General features: G+C 45.3%; 1 protein-coding gene across 1 annotated transcript in view; it reads left to right on the forward strand.

Annotated features, from left to right (window-relative positions):
- The window catches only part of LOC134928179 (histamine H3 receptor-like), a 66,678-nt gene that overhangs the window by 47,469 nt on the left and 5,666 nt on the right, over positions 1-13,543 (forward strand). The gene's annotated exons all lie outside the window — the stretch shown is intronic.

Below are 13,543 nucleotides of genomic sequence, written 5' to 3' on the forward strand. Positions count from 1 at the left end.
GACTATGTGTATGAGAATATAATTGTTATACAGTATATCATACATTAAATGTCTGGTCTGTAATTTGTCAGCTATTTTAGTGGTTTTGCAAGTTATTGTACAAGCAAGGTTCTGGCTTGTGTTTTGTGTGGGATGTATATTGTCTTCTTGTTTGTCCTGGCTTCTAGTAAAACAATGACAGTCCAGTATCTGTTGTCTCAATATACACTCTAAAACAATGGGGGCAACCAAAGGTATTTACCTTCCTCATAGATCAGGATCCATGTTCCATGATTACAAAGCTTTGCGTAAACAAGACAGTCTGATACATTCAAGACACTGTTTGTGATTGAGTTTCTGGAAGAATCGCCTTTGAATGCGTATGGGTGGTTTGATTAATTTGTGTGTGCACAGTAACTTGCCATTGAAGAATGTACAGACTGTGTGTAAATTCTGCACTATATCGATAAAATATTGAACATGGCTTTGGGGCCTTTCTATGCGAATGCGTATGTTACCGTATTTACTCATACCCCGTGCTAATACGCAGGGCTTCACGAGCCAATGTACACAGCGTTCAGGTTTGTGCATGCACGGCTGGTACGCAACCGCACAGAGGCCACTCTGAATGGTGTTTGTATGTGATGCGTGTGGCTATAATATTTTCGACTTCGACAGACCGTATCTGTATTGAGACCAAAGTTATTTGTCTTGGGAATAGTGGGGTCAAGTTCCCTGTCTAGATGGGGGGAGTTATATGTCCATAACATTTGTGCCCTGGCCAAGGTCTCCATTGCAAGAGCATGGACAGCTCGCAAGGGACCCGCCTTCTCCTCCTTTAAGGCACTAGTGAATGACTGTGTCTCCAAAGAGCGTATTGTATATATGCAAAATAATGGTGGTTCTAAATTTGAGAAGATATGGCCTCCCTGGCTGGGAACTGTATATTCCTCTCATGAGCCTTCTATGTAAGGGTTTGACCTCTTAATGTCTGGTTTATATGCCTACCCTATTTGCTACGCAGTGCTACTTACTCTATGTTATTTTACTTTATTTCTCTGACGTCCTAGTGGATGTTGGGAACTCCGTAAGGACCATGGGGAATAGCGGCTCCGCAGGAGACTGGGCACAATTAAAAAAAGCTTTAGGTCACCTGGTGTGCACTGGCTCCTCCCACTATGACCCTCCTCCAAGCCTCAGTTAGATTTTGTGCCCGTCCGAGGTTGGATGCACACTAGGGGCTCTCCTGAGCTTCTAGAAAGAAAGTATATAATTAGGTTTTTTATTTTACAGTGAGACCTGCTGGCAACAGGCTCACTGCAGCGAGGGACTAAGGGGAGAAGAAGCGAACCTACCTGCTTGCAGCTAGCTTGGGCTTCTTAGGCTACTGGACACCATTAGCTCCAGAGGGATCGACCGCATGGAACTGGCCTTGGTGTTCGGTCCCGGTGCCGCGCCGCCGTCCCCCTTACAGAGCCAGAAGCAAGAAGAGGTCCGGAAAATCGGCGGCAGAAGACATCAGTCTTCACCAAGGTAGCGCACAGCACTGCAGCTGTGCGCCATTGCTCCTCATGCACACTTCACACTCCGGTCACTGAGGGTGCAGGGCGCTGGGGGGGGGGCGCCCTGAGCAGCAATAAAAACACCTTGGCTGGCATATATATCACAATATATAGCCCCAGAGGCTATATATGTGATAAATACCCCTGCCAGAATCCATAAAAATGCGGGAGAAAAGCCCGCGAAAAAGGGGCGGAGCTATCTCTCTCAGCACACTGGCGCCATTTTCTCTTCACAGTGCAACTGGAAGACAGCTCCCCAGGCTCTCCCCTGTAGTTTTCAGGCTCAAAGGGTTAAAAAGAGAGGGGGGGCACTAAATTTAGGCGCAATATTGTATATACAAGCAGCTATTGGGAAAAATTCACTCAATATAGTGTTAATCCCTAAATTATATAGCGCTCTGGTGTGTGCTGGCATACTCTCTCTCTGTCTCCCCAAAGGGCTGTGTGGGGTCCTGTCCTCAGTCAGAGCATTCCCTGTGTGTGTGCGGTGTGTCGGTACGGCTGTGTCGACACGTTTGATGAGGAGGCTTATGTGATGGCAGAGCAGATGCCGATAAATGTGATGTCGCCCCCTGGGGGCCGACACCAGAGTGGATGGATAGGTGGAAGGTATAAACCGACAGTGTCAACTCCTTACATAAAAGGCTGGATGACGTAACAGCTATGGGACAGCCGGCTTCTCAGCCCGCGCCTGCCCAGGCGTCTCAAAGGCCATCAGGGGCTCAAAAACGCCCGCTCCCTCAGATGGCAGACACAGATGTCGACACGGAGTCTGACTCCAGTGTCGACGAGGTTGAGACATATACACAATCCACTAGGAACACCCGTTACATGATCCCGGCAAATAAAAAATGTGTTACGCATTTCTGACATTAACCCAAGTACCACTAAAAAAGGGTTTTATGTTTGGGGAGAAAAAGCAGGCAGTGTTTTGTTCCCCCATCAAATGAGTGAATGAAGTGTGAAAAAGCGTGGGTTCCCCCGATAAGAAACTGGTAATTTCTAAAAAGTTACTGATGGCGTACCCTTTACCGCCAGAGGATAAGTTACGCTGGGAGATATCCCCTAGGGTGGATAAGGCACTCACACGTTTGTCAAAAAAGGTGGCACTGCCGTCTTAGGATACGGCCACTTGAAGGTACCTGCTGATAGAAAGCAGGAGGCTATCCTGAAGTCTGTATTTACACACTCAGGTACTAGACTGAGACCTGCAGATAGTGCTGCTGCAGCGTGGTCTGTAACCCTGTCAAACAGGGATACTAGTTTGCGAACATAAGACGTCGTCTTATATATGAGGGATGCACAGAGGGATATTTTGCCGGCTGGCATCCAGAATTAATGCAATGTCCATTCGGTCAGGAGGTTATTAGAGACCCGACACTGGACAGGTGATGCTGACTTTAAAAGGCACATAGAGCCTTATAAGGGTGAGGAATTGTTTGGGGATGGTCTCTGGGACCTCTTATCCACAGCAACAGCTGGGAAGAAAATTTTTTACTCAGGTTTCCTCACAGCCTCAGAAAGCACTGTATTATCAGGTACAGTCCTTTCGGCTTCAGAAATGCAAGCGTGTAAAACGAGGGAAGAGGGAAAAAGCTGCACCAGTCAGCCAGTTCCCAGAATCAAAATTCTTCCCCCACTTCCTCTGAGTCCACCGCATGACGCGAGGGCTCCACAGGCGTAGCCAGGTACGGTGGGGGCCGCCTCAAAAATTTCAGCGATCAGTGGGCTCGCTCACAGGTGGATCCCTAGATCCTTCAAGTAGTATTTCAGGGGTACAAGCTGGAATTCGAGGCGTCTCCCCCCCGCCGTTTCCTCAAATCTGCCTTGCCGACAACTCCCTCAGGCAGGGAGACTGTGCTAAAGGCAATTCACAAGCTGTATTCCCAGCAGGTGATAGTCAAGGTGCCCCTACTTCAACAAGGACGGGGTTACTATTCCACACTGTTTGTGGTACCGAAACCGGACGGTTCGGTGAGACCCATTTTATATTTGAAATCCTTGAACACATACATAAAAAAATTCAAGTTCAAGATGGAATCGCTCAGGGCGATTATTGCAAGCCTGGACGAGGGGGATTACATGGTATCCCTGGACATCAAGGATGCTTACCTGCATGACCCCATTTACTATCCTCACCAGGAGTACCTCAGATTTGTGGTACAGAATTGCCATTACCAATTCCAGACGCTGCCGTTTGGACTCTCCACGGCACCGAGGGTGTTTACCAAAGTAATGGCGGAAATGATGATACTCCTTCAAAGAAAGGGAGTTTTAATTATCCCGTACTTGGACGATCTCCTAATAAAGGCGAGGTCCAAGGAGCAGTTGTTGGTGGGAGTAGCACTATCTCAGGAGGTGCTACACCAGCACGGTTGGATTCTGAATATTCCAAAATCACAGCTGGTTCCGACGACACGTCTACTGTTCCTGGGTATGATCCTGGACACAGTCCAGAAAAAAGTGTTTCTCCCGGAGGAGAAAGCCAAGGAGCTGTCATCTCTAGTCAGAGACCTCCTGAAACCAAAACAGGTATCGGTGCATCACTGCACGCGGGTCCTGGGAAAGATGGTGGCTTCTTACGAAGCAATTCCTTTCGGCAGGTTCCATGCCAGAATCTTTCAGTGGGACCTGTTGGACCAGTGGTCCGGATCGCATCTTCAGATGCATCGCCTGATAACCCTGTCTCCAAGAACCAGGGTGTCTCTGCTGTGGTGGCTGCAGAGGGCCCATCTTCTAGAGGGCCGCAGATTCGTCATACAGGACTGGGTCCTGGTGACCACGGATGCCAGCCTTCGGGGCTGGGGGACAGTCACACAGGGAAGAAACTTCCAAGGACTATGGTCGAGTCAGGAGACTTCCCTACACATCAATATTCTGGAACTAAGGGCCATTTACAACGCCCTAAGTCAGGCAAGGCCTCTGCTTCAAAACCAGCCGGTACTGATCCAGTCAGACAACATCACGGCAGTCGCCCATGTAAATCGACAGGGCGGCACAAGAAGCAGGATGGCAATGGTAAAAGCCACAAGGATTCTCCGATGGGCGGAAAATCACGTACTAGCACTGTCAGCAGTGTTCATTCCGGGAGTGGACAACTGGGAAGCAGACTTTCTCAGCAGGCACGACCTCCACCCGGGAGAGTGGGGACTTCATCCAGAAGTCTTCACGCTGATTGTAAATCGATGGGAACGTCCACAAGTGGACATGATGGCGTCCCGCCTAAACAAAAAACTAGAGAGATATTGCGCCAGGTCAAGGGACCCTCAGGCGATAGCTGTGGACGCTCTGGTGACACCGTGGGTGTACCAGTCAGTTTATGTGTTCCCTCCTCTGCCTCTCATACCAAGGGTACTGAGAATAATAAGAAAACGAGGAGTAAGAACAATACTCGTGGTTCCGGACTGGCCAAGGCGAGCGTGGTACCCGGAACTTCAAGAGATGATCTCGGAGGACCCATGGCCTCTGCCGCTCAGACAGGACCTGCTGCAGCAGGGGCCCTGTCTGTTCCAAGACTTACCGCGGCTGCGTTTGACGACATGGCGGTTGAACGCCGGATCCTGAAGGAAAAGGGCATTCCGGAGGAAGTCATTCCTACGCTGATTAAAGCCAGGAAAGATGTAACTGCAAAGCATTATCACCGCATATGGTGGAAATATGTTGCTTGGTGTGAGGCCGAAAAGGCCCCAACAGAGGAATTTCAACTGTGTCGATTTCTGCATTTCCTACAAACAGGAGTGACTATGGGCCTGAAATTAGGCTCCATTAAGGTACAGATCTCGGCTCTGTCGATTTTCTTCCAGAAAGAACTAGCTTCACTACCTGAAGTTCAGACGTTTGTTAAGGGAGTGCTGCATATTCAGCCCCTTTTGTGCCTCCAGTGGCACCTTGGGATCTCAACGTGGTGTTGAGTTTCTTAAAATCACGTTGGTTTGAGCCACTTAAAACCGTGGATCTAAAATATCTCACGTGGAAAGTGGTCTTGTTATTGGCCTTGGCTTCGGCCAGGCGTGTCAGAATTGGCGGCTTTGTCATGTAAAAGCCCTTATCTGATTTTCCATATGGATAGGGCAGAATTGAGGACTCGTCCCCAGTTTCTCCCTAAGATGGTATCAGCTTTTCACTTGAACCAACCTATTGTGGTGCCTGCGGCTACTAGGGACTTGGAGGATTCCAAGTTGCTGGACGTAGTCAGGGCCTTGAAAATTTATGTTTCCAGGACGGCTAGAGTCAGGAAAACTGACTCGCTATTTATCCTGTATGCACCCAACAAGCTGGGTGCTCCTGCTTCTAAGCAGACTATTGCTCGCTGGATTTGTAGCACAATTCAGCTGGCGCATTCTGCGGCTGGACTGCCGCATCCTAAATCAGTAAAAGCCCATTCCACAAGGAAGGTGGGCTCATTTTGGGCGGCTGCCCGAGGGGTCTCGGCTTTACAACTTTGCCGAGCTGCTACTTGGTCAGGGGCAAACACGTTTGCAAAATTCTACAGATTTGATACCCTGGCTGAGGAGGACCTGGAGTTCTCTCATTCGGTGCTGCAGAGTCATCCGCACTCTCCCGCCCGTTTGGGAGCTTTGGTATAATCCCCATGGTCCTTACGGAGTTCCCAGCATCCACTAGGACGTCAGAGAAAATAAGATTTTACTCACCGGTAAATCTATTTCTCGTAGTCCGTAGTGGATGCTGGGCGCCCGTCCCAAGTGCGGATTGTCTGCAATACTTGTACATAGTTACTGTTAACTAAAGGGTTATTGTTGAGCCATCTGTTGAGAGGCTCAGTTGTTTTCATACTGTTAAACTGGGTATTGTATCACGAGTTATACAGTGTGATTGGTGTGGCTGGTAAGAGTCTTACCCGGGATTCAAAATCCTTCCTTATTATGTCAGCTCGTCCGGGCACAGTGTCCTAACTGAGGCTTGGAGGAGGGTCATAGTGGGAGGAGCCAGTGCACACCAGGTGACCTAAAGCTTTCTTTAATTGTGCCCAGTCTCCTGCGGAGCCGCTATTCCCCATGGTCCTTACGGAGTTCCCAGCATCCACTACGGACTACGAGAAATAGATTTACCGGTGAGTAAAATCTTATTTTTTCTTACTTTTGTTTTGTTATTTTGCTGTTTTTTGGCGAATGTTAGTTTCATTTGCCAGGTTGCACTTGAAAATTTATTTTGGTCTCTGACACGCTTGTATACAGGTTTTTTCTTTCTTATGCTGACCATTTATTCTTGCAAGGTCTTAATATTGACCTTGGGAACTGTATTATATATGTACTAGACTGATTCTATGTTGCCATGTTGCCATGTATCTGTATCCCATGCTTTCTACTACGATTGACTACCTGCACAGTTATTATCTGTATCTGACCTTTTTTCTGTGAATAAAAAATTAGCTCTATAAAAAAAAAAAAACAGATCCCCGCTAGCTCTGTTTATTGTCCATTTATATATTTATAAATGTTGATCATGTCCCCTCTTAATCTCCTCTTTTCCAGTGTAATCATGCCTAGCCTTGCAAGTCTTTCCTGGTATTCCAGCGTCTCCATTCCTCTGCTTAGTTTAGTCGCCCGCCTCTGAACCTTTTGTAGCTCCAGGATATCCTTCTTGTAGTATGGTGCCCAAATTGTGCACAGTATTCAAGATGTGGTCTCACTAGGGATTTATATAATGGGAGTATAACAATCTCATCCCTTGCATCATTTCCCCGCTTAATGCATGCTAATACCTTGTTTGCCTTCTTTGCTGCAATCCTATTTTGGGTACTGCTGCTCAGTTTGCTATCTTTATGAACACCTAAGTCTTTTTCCTGTACAGAATCCCCTAAATTCATCCCATTTAGTGTGTGTGTGTTATTTTTGTTCTTGCTACCAAAGTGCATTCTCTTGCACTTATCTGTATTGAAACTCATTCTCCATTTTGCTACCCATGATTCCAGTTTAGCTAAATAATTCTGGAGAGACTCAGCATCAGTCTCCAAATTTATAACCTTACACTGGGGGTCATTCCGAGTTGATCGCTCGCTGCCGATTTTCGCAGCGCAGAGATCAGGTAAAAAATGGCAAAACTGCGCATGCGTATGCACCGCAAAGTGCACGTGCGTCATAGGGGTTCAAAGAGCATCGTTGCTGTGCAATGGTTCTAGCGAAGAATCCATTCGCACAGCCGATCGCAAGGAGATTGACAGGAAGAGGGCGTTTATGTGTGTCAACTGACCGTTTTTCGGGAGTGGTTGGGAAAATGCAGGCGTGTCCAGACGTTTGCAGGGCGGGTGTCTGACGTCAATTCCGGGGCCTCCATCGCTGGATTCATCGCACAGGATGAATAACTACAGGGCTAGTCTTGTTCTGCACAAAATGTTTTTGTACCGCTCGGCTGCACAGGCGTTTGCACACTTGCAAAGCAAAAATACACTCCCCCGTGGGCAGCGACTCTGCATTTGCATGGCTGCTAAAAGTAGCTAGTGAGCGATCAACTCGGAATGAGAGCCACAGTTTGGCATCGACTGCAAAAATTGACACCATGCTCTCTAGACCTACTGCTAGATCGTTAATAAAAATGTTGAACAATAGTGGTCCAAGTACAGACCCTTGTGACACACCACTTAGTACTTTTGTCCAATTTGAAAAAGTTCCATTTACCACAACGCACTGATCCCTATTATCCAACCAATTACTAACCCAAGTGCATATTGTGCTCCCTAGCCCAAGTTCTTGTAATTTATAGATAATTCTCATGTGCGGTACTGTGTCAAACGCTTTAGCAAAGTCTAAAAAGATTACATCCACCTCCTTACCGTGATCAAGGTTTGCACTAACTGTTTCATAAAAGCTTAGTAAGTTTGTTTGACATGATCTATCCTTCACAAAACCATGTTGGTTCTTGTTAATAACCTTATTGGTTTCAAGGAACTTCTGTATACTATCCCTTAGAATACATTCCAGTAGTTTCCCCACTATAGATGTAAGACTAACTGGTCTATAGTTACCTGGTTCAGCTTTACTCCCCTTTTTGAATATCGTCACTATCTCCGCTATACGCTAGTCTTTGGGATCCATGCCTGATGTAAGTGAGTCATTGAAGATCGTAAATAGTGGTCTTGCTAGTTCAGAGTGAAGCTCTATGAGAACCCTTGGGTGAATACTGTGGGGACCAGGTGACTTATTAATATTAGTTTTTTTTAATCAGTCACAGACTTCCTCCTCGCTTAAATAGGCACTTAGCAGTGGGACATTATCTTTATTGAGGTTGTTTGTTACTTCCTGCATCAGGTCCTCTCGTGAATACTGATGAGAAAAACTAATTTAATTTATCCACTATGTCATTATCGTTTTTGATTAAGACTCCCAGCCTGTCTTTTAATGGGCCTATACTCTTCTTCTTTAATCTTTTGCTGTTGCTATATTAAACAAAATGTGGGGGTTTGATTTACTTTACTTGGCTACTAGCTTTTGAGTTTCTACTTTAGCAGCTCTTATTTCTTTTTTGCATATTTTGTTACAAGCCATTTTTTGAAAGTTCAATTTTTTTTTTGCCTATTAGTTCCTTAATCTTATTATTAATCCATACTGGTTTGGAATTTTTAGCCTTTGTTTGCTGCCCAAGGGAATAAATTTACGAGTAATCTCATCCAGCAGCGATTTTGACACCTCCCATTTCTCCGTAGTATTTTTTCCTTTAAACAAAATTTCCCATTCAATGTCCCTTAAAACTTCCCTCATCATGTCAAAGTTGGCTTTGGTAAACTTTAAAGTACTAGTTGAGCCTATATAGGACTGCTTATGAAAACTGATATTGAAAGTGACCATATTGTGGTCGCTGTTTCCTACGGGCTCCCCTACTACTGTATAACATTTGATATAAATTTCCCATTGTTTGTTAATACCAGGTCTAGGATTGCATTGTACCTAGTTGTTCCTCGATTAGTTGAAGTAAGTAGTTATCATTTAACATGTTTAAAAACATATTATCTTAACAGTATCACATTAATCATTTGTCCAGCTTATCTCCGGATAGTTAAAGTCTCCCATCACTATTACGTCTCCTGCTCCTGACGATTTTTCAATTTGCTTCAGCAACAATTCCTCGTCAGACACAGTAATACCAGGCGGCTTGTAGCATAACTACAATACTTTCTTTGTTGTTCCCTTTCCCCCCGCATGCAATTTTTACCCACAACGTCTCAACAGTATTTACAGTACCCTCATGAATATCTTCACATATAACAGGTTTTAAAAACGGCTTTACATAAAAACAACCCCCCCACCACTGTCTCTCCTAAACAATGTATACCCTTCTAGATTGACTGACCAATCCTGAGATTCGTCCCACCAAGTTTCAGTAATGCCTATAATATCATACTGTTTGCTTGCTGCAAGGACTTCTAGTTCCCCCTTTTTACTTGCAAGGCTTCTAGCATTTACATACATCCAATTAAGATAAGTATTTCCCCTTATGTTAGGTACTTCATTTTCTATATTCAGTAACAATGACCCATAATCGTCATTAGTTAATGTTTTAGCAATACCCTTGGTAATACCCTTAATACTACCCATGTTAGGGCACTTGCGGCTGCTCTTACCCTCCCCCCTTCTCCACCCCCATTTAGTTCATTACCTCCATCCGTACTATTCTCACTGCATGACCCATAGTTTCTAGCTAAACCCTCCCCTAGTTTAAAAACTCCTCCAACCCTCTAAACATCCTTCCTCCCAACACTGCTGCCCCCTCCTCATTCAGGTGCAATCCATCATGACAAAAAAGATGGCGCCTGACTGAGAGGTCCTCCCAATGTTCCAGGAACACAAACCCTTCTTTCCTACACCAGTCTCTAAGCCACACATTTACCTCCCTAATCTCCCTCTGCCTCTCTGGGCTAGAGTGTGGCACGGGAAATAATTCAGAGAATATTACCTTAGATGTCCTTGCCTTAAGTTTCTTGCCTAATTCCCTATAATCTTTCTTAAAGACATCCCACCTTCCAGTAACTTTGTCGTTGGTGCCAACATGCATCAAGACCGCCGGGTCGATCCCAGCCCCTCCTAACAATCTGTCTGCCCGGTCCACGATGTGCCTTACCCGAGCACCCAGGAGACAACAGACTGTACTGCAATCATGGTCCCGGTAGCAGATTTCCCTGTCTGTCTTTCTAATTATAGAATCCCCTACCACCACAATCTGTCTCAGTACCTCACTATCTTTTTTCCCATCTGTGCCAGAGGGACCGCTCCTCCGGTTGCAAGAGGGAACGGTCTCCTCCAGCTCCGTCATTTCCTCACTATCAACCACCGAATCTTCGTCCAATCCGGCGAATTTGGTGGGGTTTGGTAGTTCAGAGATGTCGTGCCTCCCCCTCTTTTTCTTCCTTCTAACCGTGACCCAGCTGGCTACCTGTTCGTCCTCATCTACCGGTGTCCCCCCTGCAACTCCTCCACCGTTCTATCTAAGCTCTGCTGGAGATTGTGAATACCCCTCAGTCACGTAACGGTTTGCTGTAGATCAGTTACCTGGGCTTCCAGGGCAACCATTCGCACACAACTCGCGCAGATGTATTCACACTGAGATGGTTGCTCCAGGTGCGCATACATTTTGCACGTCATGCACTGAGTGAGATTTTCAATCACGACCCCACCCATATTTTTAATAAACGCTAACTCCCTGTTACTTTCAGAAAAGAAAAACAATACAACCTATGCTATACAATACAGTACTATTGCCTAGCTGTGAAGAAAAACAATATTCACGTCAGAACAGTTACAGAACAGTGATTGGTAATTCAAATCAAGGGAAGGGGGAGAGAGAAAAGAAGAAAAACAATACAATAATGCAGGTAAGGTAATACTTATCAGAGGGGGCCCCCTCCTGCGGCACCGCTGTATCTCCGTACTTCTTCTCTTTTCAAGTGGCCAGCTTTAGCCATCCTGCAGTACCTGAGGTTCAGGCTCTGGCTTTCCTGCACCTCAATCCTGTCCCCTGTAGTTTCTGCGGAGGGAGTGAGCTCTGTGTCTCAGGCACACATCACCTCCCGTCCGCCGCACGTGTGGCATAATGTACAAGGGGTATTACTGTGTGACATTATGTGTATAAGGGCATTACTAATGTGTGACATAATGTACAAGGGGAATTACTGTGTGGCATTATGTGTGAGGGCATTAGTAATATATGGCATAATGTGTAAGGGGCATTACTGTGTGGCATTATGTGTATGTGGGGTGCTACTACTGTGTAGCATTATGTGTGTAAGATGCACTACTGTGTGGTGTAATATTTATAAAGGGCACTACTGTGTGGTGTAATGTGAATAAGGAGCAATATGGTGTAATTTCAAAGCAATGTGAATAAGGTTCCACTACTGTGGGGGGTAATTTGAATTGGGGATACTATTGTGTGGCCACGCCCCCTTCCCAGCAAGATTAAATCCTCTTTTTGTTTGCGCACACTGAAGGCGTCCGCTGTCCCTATTTAAGATATGGGTGCACCAATTCTCTTGCTGGCACAGGGCATCGAAATGTCCAGTTACGGCTCTGTGGATAAGGATTACTATGAGTGAGGGGTGATGGGTGTTCTTGACTGCTGCTGTGGAAGTGGAACTAGCAGCGGTACTAGGGACACTATCCATAATCTTGCCTAGGACATCAAATTGGCTAGGGTCGTCTCTTGGTGCATCAATCATCTAGGCTGTCTAGCTCTATCTCTGAGACCAACAAGCACCGTTGCTCAGATTTATCTTGTATTTCTTATAAACCATGACAGAGAGTGAAATACAGTTACTGGAATATTTATTAACATTATGTTTACTAAAATAATATGAAAAAGGTTGTTTTCACACTCTTTTCACATTGATTTAGTATCACCTGAATATACTAATGGGCAATTGGAGGAGAAGTCACAAAATTCTCCTCCAAGCCCATAAATTGACATTTGTTTAGTAACCAGATCACATTTCCCATACTTGTAATGGGAAATGTGATCTGCAAAAAAATTATTAAAATGAAATTGTAAAAAAATACTGGAGGGAGCCCGGCTTCTCTCCAGTTACCCTTCTCTGCCTGCTGGCAGCGGATCCTCAGCGGATCCAGCCCGATATCAGCCATGTGTGTCTGATAGATACGGACTAATCACTGTGTAAAAAAAAAAAAGTTAGGGAAAAAAAATGAATGCTTACTTGCTCAGGGTATTTTTCACGAAGAATGCTCCGAGAATTACTGCAAGAGGATTCACAGAGACAGAGCTTTCTCACAAGCTCTGACCCTGCATGCAATACTTGATAAATTTTTGCGATGTATTAAAATATCACATTGTGGATTTGGGTAAATTTATCACATCCCATCCACATCTGAGATGCAGAGTGTAATAAATATGCCCATTACTGTGGAAAGAGTATGCGGTCAGCATACCGCATATTGGGATTCCGGCTATCACAATACCGACGTTGGGATCCTGACTGGGGCAGCATACCGCCGCCGATATACCGGCAAGGTAGGTGATTCCCCCTCTATGGGTGTCCGCGACACTCATAGAGGGAGATTAGAACCTGTGGTGAAGCCCGCAGCGTGGCAACCGCAGCAAACCCACAAGAAGCTTTATTCCGCTCACCCCCCTGCTGGCATTCCACTGCTCGGGATGCCAGTGTCGGTATACTTACCTTCGGCATTCCGTGTGGCCGGATACCATACCGAACCCGTGGAAAGAACCACTTATCTGAATTATATTATTAAATAGGATTTTCCAATATTGAATTATTCTACTTACCGTACCTGTGTACAATAATAACAGTTGATCTTTATACAATTGACATTGATTGTTTTATTTTTATGTTCAGTGGAATAAATAAGAAATATTTAGAAAAGTTAAGAATTACTTTTGTGCATGGAATATTTTCACCCAATAAAGATGACACCTGAGCCTGAAGATAAAATATTTTATTATGAAAATGCATTGAGACACTAAAGATATAATAAATGTATTTTCATGATAACAGTCCAATTTGAAAAGAGATAATAAGCTGA

This window comes from Pseudophryne corroboree, chromosome 5 (genome assembly GCF_028390025.1).
Source record: "Pseudophryne corroboree isolate aPseCor3 chromosome 5, aPseCor3.hap2, whole genome shotgun sequence".
Lineage (NCBI taxonomy): Eukaryota > Metazoa > Chordata > Amphibia > Anura > Myobatrachidae > Pseudophryne > Pseudophryne corroboree.